The 25459-nt window shown below is 41.5% G+C and overlaps 1 protein-coding gene across 8 annotated transcripts in view; it reads right to left on the bottom strand.

Moving 5' to 3' along the window:
- The window catches only part of SETBP1 (SET binding protein 1), a 394050-nt gene that overhangs the window by 261943 nt on the left and 106648 nt on the right, over positions 1-25459 (bottom strand). The gene's annotated exons all lie outside the window — the stretch shown is intronic.

Below are 25459 nucleotides of genomic sequence, written 5' to 3'. Positions count from 1 at the left end.
TTATCTTCAGCAGTCATAGTTCCACTTAGGAATGTATACTTCATACCCACGCAGGTACAGGTTACAGAGTCATATGACTGCACAGCAGCAGAAGGGCAGAGAATGGTCACCCTTCCAGAAAACCCATTCTCTTTACTGCAGTCAGCACAAACAATTTGCTAACCTGTAATTACTTTCATTGATATCTCCCTCCTTTGGCAAAGCATGTGGAGCAGTATGGAAGAGACACACATGACAAACGATGTGTGTACGCACAGGTGTGAGTGAGCACATGCATATGTGTGAGCACGTGTGTATGTGTATTCATTTAAACATCTCTGCCTGGATGAATGTTCAGAGAGTGATGGGCGGATGGATCAAGGTTGCAGCCCGGAAAATGTTTTGCAAGGCTAGATTTGTCTCTTCATGAGTAAATAAAGTATGTTATGTTTTCAAAGAATTTCAAATTTCAGGTCTGGTCTAATACCTTATGGCAAGCTGTCTGCAAAAGACTCAAGGAGAATAAGCAATAGAATTGTTCTCAAGAAGTCTGTGTTCAAGTCCTGACTCTTAGATCAAACAGGAGGTCTTCAGCACCTCCCCTCTTGGAGTTTCAGCACTCTAATCTGGAAAATGAGGAAAGTGAATCTTTACTGAGTCATGAGCCCTCTTCAGAATCTTTTGAAATTTACATGGTTCGCCCCAGAAAATGCATATGTTCATATGTGGATATAATTCTGCATGACATTCACAGGAATTAATCACCTGAAGCCAATTTCTGGGTGAGGCAACATCCAGTGTCCCTTCAGGCTTGAGAAAAATCTCTTTTTTAATATTTCTGAGCAAGAAAATTGGAGCCTGTGGTCTTCCATTTCAACTTCTCTTTTCCTCATTCCCTCAACCCAGTGATCTACATGGAAATTTACAGCAAGCTTTGAAGTGCTCAAGTTCTAGAAAACTACTTCCCAAACCCAAGTGGACATGACATGATAAGGAACAAAAGATATTACAATTAGGATCTCCAGACCCTAAATCAAACATTATTCACTCAGCTGTGGCAATGATCATTTGGAAAGCTTTGGGAATGGAATTCTCCTATGCTGTTTGGGGGTTCCATTATTCAAATGTTACTTGAATCTGACTGTGAATGGGCACCAGGAAACCATAAAAAGGAAAGAGGCATTTTGCTTTCAGCCAATACTGCAAAGTTACCAACCCTCCATCTGTATTAAGGGATTCTAGAGCACTTTTCATTGTGTTCCTTAAAAATGACATAATGTTAGAGCTTAGGAGGCACCTTATACATTGTCTAGTTCAATTTTCCCAATGTTAGATGGGTGTTCAGGAAGGAGGGCCTGCGCCACGTAGAATTGAGGCCCAGATCCAGTACTATCGATTCTCAAATCTTGGTTTTTTTTTCCTTGTCCTTTGCTGCCTGTTTTGGAGACCCCATATGGGAGAATAAAGCAGACTGAATATGTTGGGAAGAGAGGAAAGGTAGGAATATTTTGAGAAATGAAGAAAAGGGTACCCAGGATAAGAGATCCCCACTGCTTTACTTTCTAATAAATGCAGTGATAAAATCCATTAAATCCACAAGGACCTGTAAAAATGAGGGAGAAAATAGTTCTTGCAGGGAGGCCCTAAGGACAATTTGCCTTTTGCAGGGCAGATGGGATAAGCCTGGAGAACGTGGTGGTCTCAACACTAGCTATTCTAATGGGGTGTAGGGACCCTTGCTTTCTGCATTAGATTCTTTCCTAAAAAGGGTTATTCTGAGTGTTTCAACCTCCTAATCTTCCTAACCTCTTATTGTCCACTGACCCACAGGCTTCAGAGCTTCTCCTATATAATTTGGATGGATCTCCCATGAATCAGGCTTCCTAACACTTGGGTTTGAGTTTTCTCTGCGCCTTTCACCCCTCACCTCCTTCCCCAACCCTAAGGTAATGAGCTGTGGCCAATGAGACCAGAGCTCTTATTAAAAGAACAACATCATCTGTACTGAGATTGCATCAGGGACAAATTGCTTGACAGAGCCTCTTCCCTGGATCCAGAAAAATACTAAAGGCCATGGGTAACTTTTCAACTTGATTTTTATGGCCTGGTTCCCCATATATCCCTTCCCCTCACAGTTCCAAGGAGTATTTCAGGATTTCAGATGAATTTTCCTTTTAAATCCTAAGGTCAGGAATCAAATGTACACATTACTCTTCTCTGAGACATGTATGTCCAGACTGGGGAAATGAGAGTAATTTCTTGTTTTGAATTTCTTTTTTTCTTCATTTTGAAATAGGTTCTTCCTTGGTCAGTTTCTGAAGTCTCTTCCCAGTCCTACTACAGAGAATGCTTGGGGTCAGCTTATTCATGTAATTAATTTTTTTTAAACTTTCATCTTTGCTGGATTTGCCTTTATAGGAGAGTGAAGGGAAACCTCATGTTTCTAGGATCAAGCTGTGGTTTGAAAGATTCATCCAACTATTTCTCACATATTCCTCTTTCAAAAAATCAAGTTTCCAGGACTTCTGCTCTGTTTTCTCTGTTGACCACACACGAACCTTCCAGTAGTTGAATAGAAAAAGGCACTATTCTCACTGGGAAAAGAAAAGGCACCCAGGCCAAGAATTACCTTTCAGGATTCTGCTGCCAATGATTAAAACACAGAAGGAATCGGCACCATTGGTTATATACTGCTGCGGGAACCTAATCCTGCTTTGCCTGAGATTTGTATCCAATTGGTGATTAGGATGAGGGAAAGCAAGGATTTGTAGCAACTCCCAGTTACTCATAAGTAGCTGGTTAATGGTATTTTTGTTTGTTTGTTTTGTAAGTCTTCCTTGATCAATTTCTGAAATCTCTTCCCCAGCCCTACTACAGCAAATGCTTAGGGTCAGCAAGAATCATGTTAGCCTGGATCAAATGTAATTAGAGGGGGAAACAAGCTCTGGAAGGGAAATTCGGTTTCTCAAATGCACTTCCTGCTGGTTCCTCCTGCAGCTCACCATGTGTTCCAGAAAAGCTGATCTCCTCAGTGGCCCCAATGAGGGTCCTGACCGCTTTTCTGGCGACGCATGTGCTGTGTTCTTACAATTACTCTCCTTTCACTCTATACATCCCACCCAGCAGAGGCATCTCAGCCCACCTCAGGTCTCCCCTCTGAAGACTTCCTGAGCTACTCTCGTTGGCTCTGACCCTTCCCAACTCTGAAATGATGGCTTCAAATGAAGCTTAATTGGTAAATGGTAAATGTCAGTTGAACTAGTGAAGACTTGAAAATGAACCACACATAGATGGGTTCTGCTGTGGATGCTCAGGGGCTAGTGGAGAGGCAAACAAAGAAACAAAGATTTATAAAGACATGTGAAGGAGGGTAGATCAGTCAGGGTCTTAACAGGAAAGAGATGGCACATCCAAATCATGTTTGTTAAGGAAAACTAATTTACAATCATGTGGATAGATGAAAGGGAAGCACAGGAAGTTATTAACAGAAAAGCTGTTACTGCCTCTTGGCTTAAAGCACAAAGAGGAAGGTACTGGAACGACAGGAGCCTCCAGAGTGCTGGTGGGGTTTTGATATCTTTCACCTCCAATCTAGTTTCCATTCTGTCACCAGAAAACCTTTCTAAGAGCCAGATATGAAGATTCCACTGCCTATTCGTAGGTTCTGATGGCTTTGTTGACCCTGAGGGTAAAGTCCAAATTCCTTGGTTTGCTCCTTCTGGCTGTGCAGCCTCAGGACCCAGCCCACATGTCCAGCTTGTCACTTCCCCCACCCTGAAGCTGCCATCATCTATACTACCATGCCCTTGTGAATTCCATTTTCCCCCCTAACTGGAACACTGTCCACTTTGGTCTCCTCTGAGGCTGGAAAAGATGTTGGGTTCCAGCAATAGCACTGTGCAGGACACCCTAAATTAGCAATATAAATCTTTCTAGAAATGAAGATCCTACTAGTTCCCTTACAACAGGAATAATTGAAAAATTAATCAAGGAGGCATAAATGGACTTCAGCAAATAAATCCAAATTGGTAAGATGTTGACTGGCCCAGGGAATTCTATATCATTTCCATTTGGGAGCTTCTGTTGGCTCTCAGAATCAAAGTGAAACTGCTAAGTACTCTCGGCCAGAAACATCTCAAAGAAAAACAAACAAACAAACAAACAAACAAACAAAAAATCCAGCACCAAATATGAATGGAAATGTCTCTACAATGGCACATGGATAATTTAAAATAGGATAGAAAAAGTTTTGTGATTCTGAATTGAGTAAAATAAATGTAAAATGCTTACTGATAGAGTACTTACTAATACTTTAGCAGAAGATGAAAAAAAAAAGACTCTTAAGATGGAAAAATGAAATCAGTGGCCGTAAACTTTAGATTTACAGTGCAAATATACAACCAAGAAATAAACTATATGTACAATCTATAAAATGTGGTTTTAATGTATACTGTTCCCTGTGTTCTGAGCCTCAGTCTGAGCTCACATTATATTGCCAAGTTTGTGCTATGCAAAATGATTGCCACAGAAAAAAATATAAGATTCCCACTGTTACCTTCCAGAGCTTACAGTGTAGTTAGGGGGTGAAGATTAACACACTCAATGCAGTTTTGAACCCAGTTCTATATTAGCTCTCTGGAGCTTACTGAGAACAATAATGGAATCCTGAAATGGAAGCTGCTGGTTCAGGCTGGGTAAATCTACATGTAAAGTTAGACATTAAAAGATGAGAAAGCAATGGCTAGGTGGCACGCAGGAGGGAAACTGAGTCCTAAACATAAGGACACTATGTTAAAGCACCATTACCAAGCCAGATGCAATGGCACATGCCTGTAGTTCCAGCTATTTAAAAGGCCGAGGTTGGAGGATTGCTTGAGTCCAGGAATTAAATAAGGTATGATCACACCTGTGAGTAGCCACTGCACTCCAGCCTGGGCAATGTAACAAGACCCTATCTCTTAAAGAAAAAGCACCATTGCCAAAAAAAAAAAAGGAGCTCATTATGAGCCAAAGTCTACTACGGAAAAACAAAGTTCAGTCAGAAAACGTAGGCTAGTTTTCAGCATGTTAAGAGTTTAAGTGTTACTAGTAGTCACATAAGTGAGAAAATCAAAACAAACTGGTACATAAATATATAGATATCTTTGTGATAGCAGAAAGACACACACATACAGCGAGACAGAGAGAGAAACTTAGAATGAACCTTTCCTGAAAGATATGAAAAGGAGAAAATATTACACAGAAGAATCAAACATGATGCATTAGCAGGGGACAAGGTCTTGTGACCACTCCTGCTAAAATATGCCAGTGGCAGAAGACAGATTCACAGGCTTTAAGAAAAGCCAAAAACAGAGTTTGAAAGTTATCCATAAGGGAAAACAGATTTTTAAAAAATAAACAAAGATCTCTTTTTCTACTTTCTCCTAGGTAGATTAACTTTTCTTCCACATTTTTCTATTTATTCTCAGCTTCCTAATGTGGCATTTCCTTCATTTAATGGTAGGCAGGTGCATGTACGCACACATGGTACTTCAGGATAACAGAAATATCAAGAAGTGTGTGACAGAGGCAAAGAGGAAAAGAAGGTCTGAGGCATGACTTCTAGACCCTCCAGCACACTTTCCTGCCAAGCATGGAGGATCTACCAGACTTCTCCCCTGAAATTTAGTTCAGACACCTATAATTTAGCATAGAACAATGAGGCTGGATGAGCTAGTGCTCCCCCTAGCCCTACCACTGCCTTATCTGATTAACCTTAGCTGAGTGAAGTGTTACTTCCTTTGCTGAAAAAATGAGTTGTGCCAGCCAAGCTCTCTTTGGATGCCCAAACCAAAGGTGCTCTAGCCCTACAAGCTCAGCGCTGAGCTCAAAGCCATGCTCAGGCTATGGCGAAATCAAGAAAAAGATGACAGTCTCTGCCATCAAGGAAATAACGATCTAGCTCAGAAGAAAAAGCAAATGCCTGAAATAAAGAAAGAACAGTTTAACAGACCATGGAAATTCATATGAAGTTACAAGGACAACAGAACATAATCAAAATTAAAAAGGAGATGTCCAGGGTAAAAACACCTTTGGAGAAGTCCAAAATTGCTTTGTGAAGGGGTTGAGATTTGAGCATAGAATTGAATAACTGGTAGGTTTTGAGACGGTGAAGGACGAGAAGTACACGTACAAACACACCCACACACACACACACTTACATGTGCATACACATGGACCCACAGCCATCCCCATGGGTGTCTGGCAGCTGCTAGACACACAGAATAAGTTAATCCCTCAGACATATGGCTGAGCAGCAAATAAGCAGGTTCCCAATGTCACCTTTCAACATGCTAGGAATACTTTTATTATTTTATTATTTAATTACTTGAAGTCTTAAACGGTTTCTCATCTTTAAAGTCTTCTGAAACATTTAAATCCCTAGAGAGAGAAAACTTCCTCTATCAGCTCTCCTTAGACTTTAGTTGTATGGACAAAGTGTAGGGACTGCAAACAGCCTGAGATCTTGGGAGAAGCTTGAGTCCAGGAGTTGAAGCACACACAGTGCTTATTCCAGGGGAGGCCAGGATCCTGCAGCAGCCTTGTGTCTAAGGCTTACAGAGGAATTTCCCATCATCGTTTATGTCTCACTGTGTGTTCTGTGAAACACATGTCACACAGACTGATAGGTGACATGGCCTGGAGGAGTGGAAGCCTTTGCACGGGGCCCTTAAGAATGTTCCCCCATATCCAGAGAAAAAAACCATGAGAGTGTAAGAAACGATGCAAGCTCTATCAGAAATCACCATCCCACGTTGAGCTCATTCTTTTTACTAATAAGAAGAGGGCTGGATTTAATGGTCCCCAAATCCCTTTATAATACTCAAGTTCTCTGTTTGTGTGCTTGGGGCAAGTTGAACCATATTTATGGGCTTTTGCCTTCCTCATAGTGGATAGAACTGCATGTTCTCTCATAGACCATGAGAATTATGAAAATACTTTGGGATCCTTTAGTAAAAGCATTCATTCTTTTTAAGGTACCCATTAAAAGGGAGGGGAAAACCCAGATCCCAAAACCAAATCTTGCAAAATAAGTTAGCCACAGGAGTACTTTCGAACAGCTCTCTTACCCTATTCTACCTGTCATATTCTGCCAGAATGTTCTCCAGGTTCTCCACAGACTCTACAGTTTACAAAAATTCATATGTCTTCAGGAAAATATCTGCTGCTTGAAATGAGGTTCACCCGATTTGAAGCAAATTAGAATATTCCATGATGAGGAATACATAACATTTTGGTCAAAATCGCCTGGCCTAAGCCAATCTACATATTCTCCTCTTTCATCCTCATAACCTGAATGGAAATAAATGTCACACACTGACTCACAGACTTGCACAACCATGCACACACTATATCCTCCACTTTAAGACATAAGAGATTAACTTGTTCAATTTTATAACCTCTTGGTTTCCTTTCTTTGTTTCAAGTGCCTCTCTTTTTTCAAAATCATGTGTATTTGGGCAACTGGTTTGCCAAAAGGTATGGGTGGCTAAAAACAATTTACTTATTGCAGACACAACCTCTTACCTTGTCCTGATAACTAATTAGCCAAAAGAGTAAGGGATGAAAAAGGAAAAAAAAAATAGTTCCAATAATATGCTATTTTACCTCATACTTCTCTGTCATTTTGCAACAGACCATGAGAAGACATCACTACTTAATGAAAAAATATTCAATTGTCTAAATCTGAGTTTTCTTCCTGAAAACAGTAAATTTTAGCTAGATAGGAAAAAGTTTCTTTTAAAGAATATACCCTGTTTAGAGGTGGATAAAGTGAAAGAGTTATAGAGAAAAATTAAGAAATGTAAAGAATGAGAAAAATAGTGAAAAAGAGGTGAAGAGAAAAGAATACAGAGAGAAAAGATAAATGTAAGAATTTAAGAATGGTAGTTTAAAGATGCCCAACTCCTTGTTTTCACTATTGAGGAAGTGAGACCTAAAGTATGGAGAGGGGAAGAACAGGAAAGCTGGAAGAGGAAAAGTGAAAAGAAAGAGTAATCAAGAGAGAAAATAATGGAGGAAAGGGAAAGGGCAGGAGTCTCGAAGCAGCTTCTGGGAGACTCAGTCTAAGAAGTGCATGTCTCTAAGAAGCACATTCTGTCCTGGCTATCAGATGCAATCCTGTGGACATGACTGCACCAGCTATATTTAGCTCCGATGTAACTCAAGTCAATAGTGTTCCATTAGGGCAGCTGCTGCAGAGTCCTGAAGAAACGTTTTACTACCTACCCTGGAACAGCCGTGCCAAGGGCCTGGGCCTTCACAGCTACAGAACTCCACTGTGTTTATATACAAAGGAGCAGCATTTTGAACATAACTGATATGACTGTTAACATAGTTTAATGGCCTGCTATATAACAGAACAGCACTTTCAGAAGACCAAAGTCATTACTCTCGGTTCCTAAGGATGTCCCTTCCCCCAATCCCTGCAAGCAAATATTGGCCCTTACCTTATATGGTGTGTTCTCTCCCGAGACCTTCTCCGGTTTTCTGATCTTTGCTTTAACTCCGCATGGGGCTCTGTGCTTTGGAAGAATACTTTTCAACGTCTACTCAAGGACACCCAGGCCCAAATGACCCACAGAAATACCTACAGATTTCCTCTGATGCCAGGGGAACATAGCTGATTCCTACTGAAAACAAAACAAAAACAAAAAACAAACAAAAAGCTTGGTTCTTGGAGGACTGGCAGGTTACCGACGTGCATAACCCATGGCCAGAAATGAAGACCTGCTATTACTAAGGAGAAGTGAAAAGTCTAGGAATAGTTGAGAAAGCCATGCTTGACCTGAATAATTCATTAACTAACTATGAGTCATCGTTCTGGATATGGCATCTTATTAGATTTTGTGAGACAAACCACACATAGGCATTCCCTTCTCTCTCAAGCAGATTCAGTTATGATGTGTGCATAAAGCAATCACATGGGTGGGACAAGGAATAGATACATGGGCTCAAGATGAATGCTGAGGAAGGAAGATACAGCTGGAATCTAAGAAGTCTAGGAATATTTTTCAGAGGAAGACACTTCTTTCTTGAAGAATGAATGGGGTACTGACAAGGAAGGAGAGCATTCCAGTTGAATGAGATCAAATAAGCAAAGTTGTCGCTTATTCTTTGGTTGTATATAGTCAGACACTTTTGCAAAGCTAAAGTCCCCAATCCTGTGCCTTGACAAGTATCAGTGGGTCTTCATAATTGATTCCTGGAACAAAAGCCATCTGCACAAAGGTTCTTTCCAAGAATCAACCTACTTATCTATGAATCTTTCTTCCATGAAACCAGACTAGGAAAGGTGAGCAGAAACTATCATAGAAAATATTTGGATCCTCAGAAGAATGAGTGCCTCTGTTTCAGAAAAAGATTCAGGGCCAGTGACATTGATGCAAAAAAAAATGATGGAAGCACCAGCTCTGATCTGAACCTTGAAAAGGAGATTCCCTGGAGGACGGTGTATGCCAATTATTTCTGCCTGGCAGAGGAGAGCAAGAAAGGAGGCAAGTGCCAGGTGGGGTGAGAAATTTACTGTAGCCGGAGTTCACCTACAGGCTGTCTAATTCCTTTAACCTGGGCTGGACTGAAGGGCTGAGAAGAACATTCTCATTAGGGTATGAAATGGATCATTTCCAGTGGCCAGATGGTTCCCCATAAATACATTAATGACTTTATAGGCATGTCTGCTTGGAAAAGGAACAATTTAACTACCACAACGTAGGAAGTGCTCCTTTTGGATTCTGGGTAAACTAAATCAAAGACCAAGAAATTACAAAAAAAAAAAAAAAAAAAAAGTCTTTGTTAAACTACTCCCTTTCGCACACCTCATTCTTTTTATATGGCAAGCTCAATAAACAAGCGTAATATTTGTTTTCAAATTAAAAAAATAAAATTCATCTCAACCTTCAAAAGTCATTCAACCATGAATGGTCCCAATGTTGAGAAACACACACACAAATCCACATACATATGCAAACCTGTGCACATGCACACACATACTCCTCATTGGTAACAAAGTCAAGGCTTCTACTGCTGAGTATGGCTGTGTAGTGACAGTACTCATGTCACACTTCAACTGGATGACTTTCCAAAGGCAGTCATGTCCCTGTCAAGAAGTTCCTTTCTTCTACCTCGAAACAGAACCCAAACCTGTCTCATTCTCTGTCTAATGCCCCATCCTCAACCCTCACTCAAGCTACAAGAGTAGCTGCCTAGAACTTCCAGAAGGATCTCTTTACAAACAAATCTGATCTTGTCCTGCCCCTACTTAACCTTTTTTTTAAAAAATACTTTAATGTGCACAATGTGCAGGTTTGTTACATATGTATACATGTGCCATGTTGGTGTGCTGCACCCATTAACTCGTCATTTACATTAGGTATATCTCCTAATGCTATCCCTCCCCGCTCCTCCTACCCCACGACAGGCCCCGGTGTGTGATATTCCCCTTCCTGTGTCCAAGTGTTCTCATTGTTCAATTCCCACCTATGAGTGAGAACATGCAGTGTTTGTTTTTTTGTCCTTATGGTAGTTTGCTGAGAATGATGGTTTGAGCTTCATCCATGTCCCTACAAAGGACGTGAACTCATCCTTTTTTATGGCTGCATAGTATTCCATGGTGTATATGTGCCACATTTTCTTAATCCAGTCTATCATTGATGGACATTTGGGTTGGTTCCAAGCCTTTGCTATTGGCGAATAGTGCCGCAATAAACATACGTGTGCATGTGTCTTTTAATGGCACCCACTGCTTTTAAGCTAGGGACAGTAATTTTCTCTCCCGGTCAACAAGGATGGGGCAGGTACTCACTCCAGTCTCATTTCCCACTGTTTCTCATCAGTTCATTGGACCTACATTGATCTTCCAGTTCCTCAAAATTTCCTCAGCCATAACTACTCCCTCTTGGGGTCTTTTGGAAAAACGTCCTCATTGCTGGGCTGCTCTTCCCTTCTCCATTCACTGGCTCACTCCTGCTCACCCCTCTGCACAGATGCATCGGGAAAGCTTCCTGCCCTTCCCAGCACCACAGGTTTTCTTCAAAGTTCTTGCCATTTTGAAACTGTTTATTTACATTTTGATTGTCGGATCCGTGCTCGGAAGGCCACCAGGGTTGGTGTGAAGATCAAATCTGAGAATGGGTATAGATATCCTTCAAGAATTATAAACAGAATCCCAATATAAATCCCTGCTTTTTTCATTGCTGCTTCTAAAGGACTCCCAGCCCCCAAAAGAAAGTGAAAGCAGAAGCATCACTTTCCCCAAACATCAAAAGGAAATGACATCCAAAGCAGGCATTTTTAAAATTTATGTTGGGCTAAGACGGTAGCCACCACAACTTGGTGAATAATTAGCCTTGAGGTCTCCTGGCATAAAATAAAAATCCACTTCCCTCAGGCCAGAGAAACCACTGACAACCACCAGCCTGAGTTTTGACAATTTCCCTGCCCATCACACACCTGGTTCCTAAGGTCCCAGTAGCCAAAGGGGAGTAAATATTAACTATGGTAGGGAATGATTTGTCAGTCATGAACAGCTGTCCACAGTTTCCAAGGTACTGACCTGAAAAGGAGATGAAAGGAACAAAGACTGGGGTAGCTTCCACACTGGGCAGGACATCTTGCCCTTGCCTCTTGGTCTGCTATCTAGCCAGTGATGCTGATTTCTATACCTACACATTCAGGTTCCTTTACCCTTTGGTTTTAGCCAAGAAGGGGCACCAGCAGGAGATCACAAAAGGGAGGTGAGTGAGGTCAGAAGTATTGTTTTCCCAGCTTCCTCCATGCTGGGTCACCCCAGGCTAGCTGTGTCCTTAACCAAAGGCCACAGCTCCTATCAAGTATACCTCCAACAGAGCTTGCTTGTGCCCTCTTTCTAGCTCTGCATCCCCAGCAAACCTACACATTCTGAAACTGATCCTCCTTCTTCAAGCCTAGTGTGATCATGGTTCATCTGCGATATTACTATCCCTGTGATGCTGCAGCAATCTTTGTGGTTTCCCTACACCCAGCTCACAACCTGGAGGTAGAGAGACATCATTTCAATAAGCACACACATGCGCAAGAGTGCAGTTTTAGGAGATGAGTTTTAGGAAGTAAGGAATGTGTTTCTACGCATGCCTGCATTTCTGTGATCTGGGGTGGCTGCAGGATCTAATAGGCAAGGCTTCTCGGAAAAAAACCTATACTTGATCTGACTTCAGAACAAGGCCAAGTTTAGGTGGGGCATACATAGGAGGCTAGTGGAGGAACAGGAAAAATCCCAAGCAGAGAGAACAACCTATGGAAAGGCCCTGTCCACTCTTACACAAAGGTTCTCACCTGTCTATTAAAGCTATTATGGGGAACACACAGCCATTTTAAATGTCTACACAAGTATAAGATGTTAATGACAGTCATAATTCTGTTCATAAAAATCCTCAAGCTTTGATTTTACTTCTCCAACACATAAAAGTTTCTTGTAGCCCAGATCTCGTCCACAGTGCCCACCACAATGGCTAATTAATATACAGCTGAAGTCCAATAAACACAAGCAAATAATTGATTGATTCATTGAGGAACCAAAGGATGGAAAAAATCCAGCAGAGGCCTAGCACTGCCTATCGGTGGAGGCAAGTGCATGAAATGTGGATGAGTTGACTTCAGGCTAAGTATGGGGCTGACCTTGGGCAAGTTACACTTACCTCTACATAATGTTTGTTCACGTCTCAGGCTCCAAGATAGGAGATAAGCGAGAGTTATTTTGGTCTTTTGAATGCTTAGGAAAACAGCTGAGCTACACGTAAGTGACCTCCATTCCTAGGGCAATATGTTAAGTTCAGTCTCAGTGTGAGGTTTCCAGCTCCCCACAAATTAAAAACACAGCATCAGAGAAGAGTAGAGGTTTCCTTATAACCCAGAGATACCATTGTGGAAAGCCCCTGTTGCCGGAAAAATGATGACTTTCCTCATTAAGGGGAAGTGCTATTTTAGATTCAGCCACTTTGGTTTTTCTTTCCACCCTGGGGTATAAGTTTGATTCCTGGGTATCTTCCTATACCTCAAGGAGTTATAAAGAACCCAAGAAAAAGCCAAGTTAAGTCCACCTTCACTTAGGTGGAAGGATTTCATTGTTCCAGAAAGAAAAGATAGTCAGAGGGACATTTCCATTTCTGTAATTAACCTCAGTGTGGCCTTAGGGAGCCACCTTCCTTCTCTGGGGCCCAATTTTCTCATGAGTAAAATGAATGGCTTCTACTAAATGATCTATCTATGAGATCTTCAGATTTTATGATTTTTGAACACCATTTTTTTTGTTATGGTTTCAGCAACTATGTCTTGAAAGTCTACATGTTCTCAACATTATGTTATTTCTTGGGAGGGAACAGTCCATCCCTGCACCCAAGGATTCTTATTTTGTGATTATGGTCCTCCTAAGAGGGTCTATGAATCTCCAGATGTTGCATATAACACTTTGTGTCTATGTGTATATTTCCTGGCCTAAAAGCATCCATAGCGTTTGGGTCCACAAATGGATCCTATATGCTTTTAGTAGAACAGGTGACTGCTTAGATGTCAGGGAATGTGTTCATAAGACACCAGCATCAAGAGCAAGCCCAACATGAATCCACCTGCCAAGCTCTATGACAACCTGGGTTATCTTCCGGAACAGGATGGCTCTGGATTTGAGATGAGATCAGAGACGTGGACTGCTAAAGAGAAAGAGAGTTTGGGAAGTCAATGCAAAAGTATAATTGTGGGCAAAATATGCTGTGTTCTCAAGAAAAGAAAAAAAAATCTCTAATTGCTGTGGGAATGAGCTTCTCCATGGCGCACCTGGAGGTTCATGCACTTTCTGTTTTCTACCTGTCCTCCATTAACATCAGCCCCCAGAGTACTGGGTTCAAGGAAAGAGCAGGACTCTGTTTTGCAGCTGGGAGGTGGCGCAAGAGAGAGCTACCATTTTCGCCAAGAGAATTCTAAGAGATCCTGAACCTGCATCTGTGACTCAGCCTGGATGGGGCCACCTCTCACCAGGCTACACCAGGGGTAGGGACAGGGTAGTGGCTTGGTGCTTTTCATCATGGTTAACAGAGAATAAGTCATGACAGCTAACAGTATCATATTGCTCTGCGATTAATGCAAAATACATGACATTCATTGATTTTAAGGTAGATTTAAAACATGTAATGACAGAGTGAAAGCTATGCCATACACAGTTACACATGCATGGGAGAAAAACATGTATAAATTGAAGCTTAGGAGTTATAACGTACACAGAAAGTGCTATTATTCAAAAATTTAAACATATGTGAGACAACATATAGCAAATATGCTGACATATGGCATTGAAACCAATACGTCAACACTTACAAGTAAGAAAACATCTATAAAAATACAATAAGAACAGTTCTCTCTTTACATTGAGGCCACAAATGAGACCACTGCTGAACATCTCTGGTTAAGCATTAACACACACCAGGATCTGCCTGTAACCTGTTCGTTAAGGTGCAGTGCCCCAGCTAATTAATACATCACTGGCAGATCAAGTTCAGAGAACAATATTGAGCAAGTGCATTCCTGAGGCCTCATTTACCCCCCTTCAGGTAGGCGGAAGTCCAGAAGGGAAAAGGGGATAAGGGAGAAGAGAGAGAGACAAAATAAAGTAGAGATTATTATTTTGCTACAGTAGAGCATCCCACAGTTGATAAAAGTGGTGTGTGTATGTGTGTGTATGCATGTGTGTGCGCGTGTGTGTGTAGCAGGCTTGCATGTGTTGGCCAAGTTCTGAAATCATGTCACTTGAGAAAAAGCTGAAGGAATAGGAGCTGTTTAGACAGGGAAACCCTACATTGAAAGAAGGCTATCATAACAGTATTCTGCCATGTGCAGGGATTGCTGCTGACTGTGGGCATAGACAATGCTGTATTGCCTGTCACTTCCACTCCCTGGGCCTCAGACTATTCATCTGTAATGTGAGAGACTTGTATGAGATGCCTGATTCTCAACTCATGCTGCAGTTGGAATCACATAAAGAGCTTTTAACAAATACAGATTGTGGGGCTCCACCCCAGATAAGCATCTCTTTAGGAGGGAAACAGGCATTGGTATTTTAATAGTTCCCCAGGTCATTCTTATGTGCATTCAGTGAGGATGGACAAGCACTGGTCTAGATTACCACTAGATAATTCTAGATTATCCTGGAGGTCTCTCCTAGCGCAATAGGCAGGAACCGTTCTAGCTCTAAAACTTTACTTAATTCAGTCATATATATAATTCTTTTCCCATTTCCTCTGTGACTCTGGAAGGAATCATAATCCTAAGGGAAATTCAATACATAAAATATTGATGTTCATTTTGCAAATACCCGATAAATAAATTCACTGAGCTGACTGAAAATGAAAAATCTGTGGAAAGAGAACTCCATTATAGAAGATCTACTTGAGTCTTAATTCGGGATCAGTTTGCTCCAACATTCAGCACATTTTTCACCAGCTTGATTATGTCGTATCCCATCCACAGCAGATTAGAAGCACAAATTGGAAGGTTAGTTTGGTGAAAGAGCTGGTTATGTTTATTAACAGTGGAAAAGGAGAAGAACTAGCATCTTCACAGTGAGAAAGAAAACTCAAATGCTATAAAAAGACAGCACAGGAACCAATGTAAAATCATAGTCTAGGGATGTTTAGTGTAGGGCCAAACTGCTCTACCCATTTTTAAAGACTGACAATATCTCTGTGTTACTCTCTAACAATTAGAGAGAGAAGAGCTTATGTTGACTGAGTTCTATTTAACAAGGCAAGGCCACATGTGTACGTATGTATGCTTTTGTATCTGTATGGTGATTTTCTAAGCAATGATTTTAAATGTTCAAAATTTGAGGGTTAGCATAAAACATTGTATGTATAAAATACATAAAATACACGTATTCTTGTCAGGCTTTTAAAAATACACCTGGTATCTATAGCCTTTTCCACCTTAAAAACATTCTTCAGGTTTTCATCAGATAATAATCACCCTGGATGTAACCAGTAGATGAGTTTAGAAACCCCAGAATCAATAGGTGGGCAGAATGAGACACAGTTTCCCCTGCTACTCTTAGTCAGTAAACCTGATCTAAAACCGCTCAATCACTCCCACTCTACTTCTAATAACAGCTATAGCTACCGAAGGAGACTCAGGCTATGAGGAAGAAGACTTGGTGTTCGATGTGCCAAGTAGCAATGAGTGAATTATAAACTGGTCAGGGTTCCTGACACTACGAGGATCTAAAAGGAACCTGAGACCGAACAACTAAGAGAACACCCATGCTATTTCAGGGCTCATCACCATCACTGTGGCATTTTAATAAGTCATGGTATTTCAAGAAAAAGAGAAAGAGAGGAGTGGGAAAATATCCATGGAACTGGTAGACCATTGACTATGGCAAGCAGTGACCTTATTCACAATAACATCCCCTCATAAGACACTGCTATTTTATACTAGATTTATTGCACTTAGGTAGAAGCAGCACTTTATCAACTTACTTTTCTGGAGCACAGGAATCCTATTTTTCTTGAAACTAGAGGGGAGGGCCTCTGCCACATTTTCAAATCTGGGTAAGCCTTGATCCTCCACTGCATCTGAGCCTTGTCTATAATATTAGGTAGAATGTCTTGCATCCATGAATGTTTCCTGCTTGATAACCCAAGGAAGAATTATCACATACAAATCTCAGATCCTAAGACACATTTTGCCACCAATAGTCATCCCTAAAGAAAATGAATCACGATCCCAAGTCCCATCCCTACCCAATACCATTTACTGAAGAGCCTGCAGTGGTATGTGAAGGTAGGAGGTCCAGCAAATCTTCCTGTTGTTTATTTGAGTGACTTTAGACAATGAGGTGATATGTTAGGGACAGCACTGGGTAAGAATGACACCAAGAGGGCTGGGGTCATTGCAACCCTTTGTGACTTCCCAGCAGGTTACTTTCCTCATTCAAACTTCAATATCCTCTTCTATAAAATGAGAGATGTGCTGGGCAATGTCTAAAACTCCTTCTATCAGCCCTGGGAGCCTCTGAATTACGATCTCATTGCCTCCAGTAATCTCCCAAGTTTTGTACATGACCATATCTTCCTGGAAGTCCCCTCTGCTCTTTCCGACTCCAGTACCTCAGCCTGAGCATGAGAAGAGCAAGCTTCTAGTCCCAGTTCCACCTCTTGGTGGTGGGGTGCAGCATTTATCTCTAGGACAACTAAATAAAATGATCTCTTAGTGCATCAAAAATTCAGTCCTAAAAGTCATTCCTGTTTAAGAATATTTTTTTCAAACAGCTGTATCCATCACAGACAGTGAATTTTACAAAATGCCATACAATGGCTGCAATCTTAGCTATTTTAGAAGAGCTAAAAGGGTTACAGTTGTGTCCCAAGGGAAAGGTGCTGCTGGTGTCCCCATTCCCCCTCTTATTTAGCCCTCCCCTGTTCATACTCTGCAGGCTGTTATTATCTTTACATTTACCTGCCAACCAACCTCCAAAAAATCTGTTCAGTCACAGTAGTTACAGAAACCAAAGAAGTGGCCAATAGTCCAACTCTGACTAACCCCTTGTTAATGGCTAAGAATTAAAGAACAATTTCTTTTTGCAATTAACATACTCTGTACTGTAAGTATATCATGAACTAAAAATAACATGTCCTCCACAATCCTTTGGCCCACAAGAAGCTCAACAGAGGGAGGGAGCGAGGGAGGGGAAGAGAGAGAAAGAGAGACTGGAATGACATGCCATGAATCCTAAACATCTTCCTAATTGGATAATTAAAAGAGTTCTGGATAGCAGTTCAAAAGGCCTGGATTCTGGTAAGGGCTCCCCTACATATTTAGCCATCTGTGTGGCCTTGGCTTGATCTTGTACCCTATCTAGGCTGTTTATAGGATTATGTTTGAAACCTAGTAGGCACCCCTTAAAAAGTTATCCAATCTCTTGTTCTTTTCAAACTGTCTCATGCATAAGAACCACCTGGAGAGCTTAATAGAACACACAGGGGGTCCTCACCACCCAAGTCTCTAATTCAGTATGTCTGGGGTGGGGTCCAAGTATAGGCGTTTCTAACAAGTTCCCAGGTAATGCTGCTGCTTCTGGTCCTGAGACCACACTTTGAGCAGCACTGATCTGGCCCAGTGATGTCAACCAGGGCTGGAAATTAGAATTCCCCTGAGGAGGGGCACTGGCAATATGCCGGTGCTCAGCGTGCACCAGGCCTTTTCAATCAGAATCTCTGGTTGTGTGGCCCCAGCATCTCTATTATTAACAAACTCCCCAGATAATCTTAATGTGCAGCAAAGGTTTAGAACACTGATTCCACCCAGCTGCCTCATTTTATAGATAAAAAAACTGAGGTTCAGCAGACCAATGACGGCTCATTCAGCACATGCATCTGCAAAAGGGGAGGTTTGGACACAATAATTTGGAGACTCTAGATTTTAATTCTATGGCTGTCACACTCTATAGCTGCATTTCTGCTTTTTCTCTTATCCCATGATTCCCAAATAATAATAGTCAGGGAGACTTTCTTCATCTGGCCACTCCATGTAACCAGAAGGAGAATCCAACAGGACCACTCATAGTTGGAAGGCTCTTGCATTCTCAAAGCTCTCCTCCGGGTAGTTTCTAAATATAACAAGCAGTCAGACACTCTGAATAACTCTCGGCTGACTTGGCTTCCCTGGGATAAACTTTTTTTTTTTCTCCTAGATTATGCTATACCAGGAATAGAGCCCTAAGGGGAGAAATTCCTCTTCAAAGTCAGAGCTAGATAACACTGTGTGTGGTATTCAGGTTGTTCTCCTTTGGAAAGAGAAAAAAAGGTGGGAGGCAAACTTCTAAAACCAGCCAACATCAAAAAGCATATTCCTACTTTGTCTGTGTGGTGTGCATGGAGGGGAGGCAGAGGAGAGGTGGAAGTGGCCGGGCAAAAGACAATTAACACATCCTGCTCAGCAGGGGGAGGAACGTGGGCATCCGGTCCAGGTACTCCAGGCGGTGGTGGGCAACAGGAAAAGTACACATGCCAGCTCTGGCAACTGCCCTATGCTGGCTCTACCACCAAAGACCCGGAACCAAAGTTGGGTGCACAGTTTGCTCCCTGAATGGTGGGCTCAGGCACGGCTCTGACTTCATTTCTCAGGCAGGCAACAGACACGTTTACCTTACGCTCTGGCTCCTGCTGTTCCTTGCAGCAAGGGGGAATTCGATGGGACCTAAAAATCACCTGGAACATACACAGACATGGATATCTTCTCTCTCACATAAACACAAAGACCTTTCCCCATATTTCCGTGCAGGCCAAGCCTCTGTATTTTCCAGCATGACACTGTATTTGCGTATTGTAGTGGATGGGACATTGGGGATCTCCTAGTCCTGTACTCCCCCTTTGCTGATGGTAACAATTTTAAATGCTGCTATTTATTAAACATCTATTATATTATATACCAGGTACTTTATACAAATTAAATCTAATCCTCACCCAAAGCCCAAAAGCAGAATTGTTAGATCACAGAAAATGGAGCAGAGGCAGACAGAAATGAAATGATGAGCCCGAAACTGCACAGCCAACTGTGTCAGAACCAGGACTGAAGTGCATGGTTCTGGCTCCAGATGGATGCCTTCCCCACAGCTGAGTAGGAGGTCATGAAGAAGAAGAGATGATTCCTGCCTTACCCCTCCCCAAGAAGTTAGGGCAATTAAGCGGCCGCCTCAGCTGACATCACTCTGTGCTTTTCAAGACTTGAGCCAAAATTCTATTTAGAAATTCTAAATGTCCAGGGAGGCGTTTGTAAGCGCTCTCTCACTCTTGCTCTCTCTCGCGCTCTCTCTCTCTCTCTCTCTCTCGCCCCCACAGGAAAATACAGCCTTTTGCTTTCAACCTTAGACAGGGAGAAGCCCAGCTGCTATTAAAACTGAGCAGGAAATTGCATGGATGACCAGACAGCGATTCTTCTTCTCCTCCATGGAAATTTCTCCTAAATGCTGAAAATTCAGGGAAAGTGAGTGGTTTGGGAAAGGTCTAGAAACCCTGAATGTGCCCCCCACCACTGGGAGATGCAAGTCTCCTCAGAGGCTGATGTGAGGCCCACAAAGCAATGCACTGATTTGTCTGTTTTATCTGTGTGGGTGTGCATGTATATATGTGTGTGTATGTGTTTTGTGTTGGAGTAAGAAACATTACAGTAAGAGAATTTTCCTGCAAAAAGTCCTTCTCCCATCTTCTTTCTCTACCTCTAGGACAGTTTTCCCAAATGCAGTGCTTTTGACATTTGGGACTGAATCATTGTTTTTCGTGGGAGCTGACCTGTGCATTTGAGGGTGTTTAGTGGCATCCCTGGCCTCTACCCACTAGATACAAGAGCGCCTCCGATCCAATTGTGACATTAAAAATGTCTCCAGACTTTACCAAATATCTCCTGGAATTGAGGGCAGGACAAAATCCTGCCTTCAGCGCACCTCTTACGCAAAGTAGCTCTAGTCCATTGTCAACTTAACTGTCCTTGAACTTCTCTAAACTCCAGGCAGGCAGACTCCTCACCAGCTCAGCCTGTGTATTCCCAGGGTCTACAATAGTATTGGGAACAGCAGGTATTCAATTAGCATTTCTGAAAAAAGCACATTTTTAATAATTTTTTTTAAATAGACAAATGCTCTCATAGTTTATCTAGGTTTTGTGTTCGTTCAGGGTGGACTCTTTTAAGGAATGTATATTTTTATCTCCCCAAACAAACTTTAGGCTTCTCTAAAGCAAGAAGGTTGGCCAAGCAATTCCTGAGCCCCTAGGACAGTGCTTCTCAACTTGGGCCACACAACTCAAAAATCCCAACATCCAGGCAGCACCTCCCAGACCAAATAAACAGAATCTCTGGGGGTCAGACCAAGGCATTTTGGTCTTCAAAAAGTTCCCCATGCATTTCTGTCATGCAGCCAATACTGAGATCCCATGCCTTACAGGCCTGTGAAGGAATCCTGGGAATATACTTGAAAAAGCACAGTGAAGTTTTACATTTTCTGGGGATGAGGCTGCCCATGTTAACTAAAAGAGTAGAGTTCTCAGCTTGTGAGGGTTTGCAGCACCTCAGTGTGACGGCACTTGCTATCATGGCTCAGAAGGTCTGGCTGGTTTTAACTCATGAGAAAATTAATGTATGATTATCTAATAAATACCTTCTGCTCAGGCAACAAAATCTTTGTAAACGAGAGTCCATGTGGCACTAATACATTGGAAGCAGTATCTTAGAGTTGCCTTTTATCTTTCAAGGTACCCAGCAGAGAAAAAAAACTGAATAATACTTCTTGACGAACAGTTTGATTTGGTTGAGATTTTTTTTTTAATTGTTGTTGTGTTATTTTTTAAGTTGGGCCAAAAGTACCCAAATTCTCCTTTCTGGAGCAAAAGTAATCACAAGAAAAACTGACAGAGGGGCATGTGGCTATTTTTTTCCACATAAAACACAGCCTGTTCTTCCTGCAGGGATCACAGAACTGTAATCTGTGCAGCAGCTACCAGGATTCAAAGGAGAAGTGAGAAAAATCTTATGATGGGTGGGGATTTGGTTTAAAGAATAGATCTGGGTAAATGACATCATTCCTGGGTTTGTCCAGTGAATTGGATCACACAGCTTGTCACACAATGACTTCTGACTCTCCCGGGGCCAGCAAAGCAGCCCCGGGCAGGCCTTATCAGGAGGAATCAGTGTGGAAAAGTACTTTCTGAAATAAAACTAACATAAACCAGGCATGTCATGGTTGGTTTTGCTAAATTTCAGGAATGTGGGAGGAGTGAGTTTACTATGCACACAGGTTGGGACAGACTCCGTTTACTAAAAGCACAATATCCATCCTACTCCCTTCTCCGTTCATAGATAAGGACAGAAAAATCATCAGAAAATAAAATCTTTTACTGTTTGTTTTTTAAGAAGAGAAGCAGAGTAAAACAGGAGCGAGAGCGCAGGGAGGTGATGGACTGCTACCCAAATAGGAATATAAATTTCAACAGTATTTAAGTTAAATGGACACAGCCTGGAAATAAATTCTGCTGAGTGATCTTCCACGTACTGCTCGGATGATCACTTAGATCCTGTCTTATTTTTTTCTATATTCTTCAATAAACTGAAAGAAGTCAGATTCAAGAGGGCATGTTTGTACTTGCTGAAACACAGAGCAAGGAAACATTATTTCAATAAATCAATTTTATGCAGCTTTAAAGTTTAGAACCTTAGAGATGTTGAGCTGGAAAGTATACCAACAACCATTTTGTCTTTCATTTTACAGAGGGAAAAGTTGAGGACTGGGGAAGTTAAATGATTAATCTCAGGTCACAAAGCTATTTTGGTAAAGGATCAAATCTCATGTTTTCTTCTGCATGATCCTTTTCTCCTCTTATCCACTGTCACTAAAACGAGTCAAAAAGTCCATTAGATCTAAAAGAAATAAGACACTTTAAATCATGTTTTAAAACACGAGGAAGCCGGGTGCGGTGGCTCACACTTGTAATCCCCACACTTTGGGAGGTCAAGGCGGGTGAATTACTTGAGCCCAGGGATTCAAGACCACCCTGGACAACATGTTAAAACCCTGTTTCTATAAAAAATCAGAAAATTAGCCAGGAGGAGTAGTGTGCGCCTGTAGTCCCGGCTAAGCTACTCAAGAGGCTGAGATGGGAGGATCACCTGAGCCCAGGAGATGGAGGCTGCAGTAAGCAATGATCACGCCAGTTCACTCTAGCCTGGGTGACAGAGTGAGATCCTATCTCAAAAAAAAAAAAAAAAAAAAAAAATTAAAAAGGGAAAAAAAATCAGTTTCTCTGAGTGGGGAGTTGTTCTTACATTTAAATGATCACTTTCATGACTGATAGTTTTACTAATTAAAACAGTACTAAAACAGTACTCCATGCTTGCCTTTCCATAAACAATTCTGCTCCCTTCTTAGGAGTGTTTGTAACAGAATAAACAACACCGTAAGTGAGTGGAAATACTGCAAAGATAAGGTCTTGAGCCTCCACAGACTATTATATGAGCAAGGCCAGGCTTCCAAGCACCTGTTCTCTTCACTCTGCTAACGGCCTCAGCCATCTAAAGTTAACACAATGAGAACCTTCCACAGGGTCCCCATCAAGATAAAATACAGAGACATAGGAGGTTGTGCATAAATAAAAGATTCAACAGGGAACAAGCCAGCTGCTGTCGGGTGACATATTAATTTGCAAATGTATCAGAAGTGATATCCTGTCTCCTGAAGTCATTGGACAAGCCCCCCAAAATATACCTTCCCTCTCTACCCCTGCTTCCTGCTGCTGGAGGAGTTCAGGAAGCAGTTCAGAAGGAGGCAGCCTTCCCTCCTATCTGCCCAAGAGAAGCGGCACCATTTCTTACCACCATCAGGAATGGCTTTTCCCAGGAGCCAGCGGAAACTAAGATTCTACACTCTGAGGATGAACTTCTTTCAGTCACTTGATAAATTTTTCCACCTAACATCTGGGACATTACCTTCCGGGGCCACATTTTATCTTTGATCTCTAAAGCATAGCTCTGCTCCTATTGTGAAGAAAAAAAAAAAAAAAACTCCAATAAACTAATGTATACAAGTCCAAATAAGTAAAACTAAACAAATCAGAAGGACTTTATTTATGTTTCATGAGGTCTTTTGTTTCTTATTTCCTTTTTTTCCTTAGAGAACAATTTTCTTTTAAATGACCAACTACTACAGTACTGGGATTTTGTTTTTAATTGACTTCCCCAAGAAACTCCATGTCTGTGTATTTTTTTCAGTAATTCATCTATCTCATAAAATGAAGAGCGCCTGCTCCCATTTTTTTCTACCACAATAGTTCATTCAGTTCTGTATTTAGTTAGGGTTCCTGGAGCCTGCCTCAGTTCCATCTTCAACTTAGCAGCATTTTTTTCTGAGAAGGAAAGCAGTTCCTGTTTGTGAAGGCTCTGAAAGTACTTCAGGCTGACAGATGCTATATAAATGAAATATCCTTTCAATTACCGCTACTGTATGATATTGAATTAAGCTATATCACCATAAACAAGGAAAGAAGCCTGCCTACACACCAGCACCCTTCCTCATCTTAGTTCCACTCATGCTCAGCTCCTCATAAATAAAATTATTCCTAAAGAGAGAAATCTAAATTACCTTTGAAAGCATTATTGTCCCTTCTATGTTACTACACACCATCCGAATAAAACTGACAGGGCATCAAAGTCTATAAATGGATTCCCAGGTAACTGCTCAAAATGTTCTCCCTTCTTGATACCCAAAGCATCTTTCGTCTCCTCTTCAAATAGACAGCAAATTTGAGAGAAAGATCAGAAACTGAAAGCTACTGACAGCCTGATAGGAGCAACCTCAGCATGACAGCTGATGGAGACGATCACATTTCCCCCGACAAACTCAATTGCTTGAGTAAATCAAGTGAAAGTCAATACAACCCCTCCCTCCTTAGGTCCCGTGTGGCTCTCTAAACCCAGGCCACTAAAACTTGTTCTTGGAGGAGGAGAGAAAAAAGCAAGATCCAAATATTCAGGCAATGTTTAACTAATACCCAAAAATGTTTCTTTCTGTCCGGGCAGTTTCTCTTTGCCCAAAGGAGCTGCTGATGTCTTAGAGAGAGCTTCAAATGCATTCTCCCCTCCCCATAGTCCTACATGGAATCTTTCCCTTCCCTGTTACCCTTGATCTTTACCAAGAAGGCATATTTATCCAAAAGTACAACTTCCAAGTTCCATATAACATATCTGCATCTTTGCTTTGGCCAGTGACTTCTGCTTATGACTATAGAACAGTACACAGTAGTGCCATAATTAGGTGGCATAGAAAAGATGTGATTCTTGGGGAAAAAATCAAGGACCTCTCAAATCACGTATTTGCATTTCTGTGTGTGCTAGAGCTTAGGACTAAATCTGGGCTGTTGTCAATATTAAACCAAAAAGCCTGGGGTGTGTGTGTCTTCTTTATGCAAATCAATAAGCATGTACACAGGAAAAAATCTAGGATGTCAACACTGTAGCTTTCAAAAACTTTAGAAAAAGTATCAACCATAAATAACTAAAATATTGCATTTCCAAGGGAAAAAGGAGATGCTCTGTCATAGACAGGAAGTTGACTTAGAGGCCAGCAATAAAAGGTGGGAGAAATGGACACATCTCTGCTAGTTTCATCAATGGCCTTTCTGAAAAATCAATACTGAGATTGATAGAAATGAACTAGAGGAAGAAGCACCCCATGAAACAGAGAAGGTCATATGTAAAAACAGAGGGGAACAGCAGGAAACTCTTGGGTGATGGAGTGAGAAAAATAAAAGAGTCAAATTAGAGCTTACTTGCACAAGATAATACTTTGATTTATGGTGGGGGGTTAATAAAATGTACTTATAAGGTATGATACCATCCTTTCAGGTCTGAGCAGGTCCCATAGGCAAAATCACAAAGTGGC

This window comes from Pan troglodytes, chromosome 17, assembly GCF_028858775.2.
Source record: "Pan troglodytes isolate AG18354 chromosome 17, NHGRI_mPanTro3-v2.0_pri, whole genome shotgun sequence".
Taxonomy (NCBI): Eukaryota; Metazoa; Chordata; class Mammalia; order Primates; family Hominidae; genus Pan; species Pan troglodytes.
The sequence above is the reverse complement of the archived record's forward strand: the minus strand, read 5'-3'. Positions and strand labels throughout refer to the sequence as shown.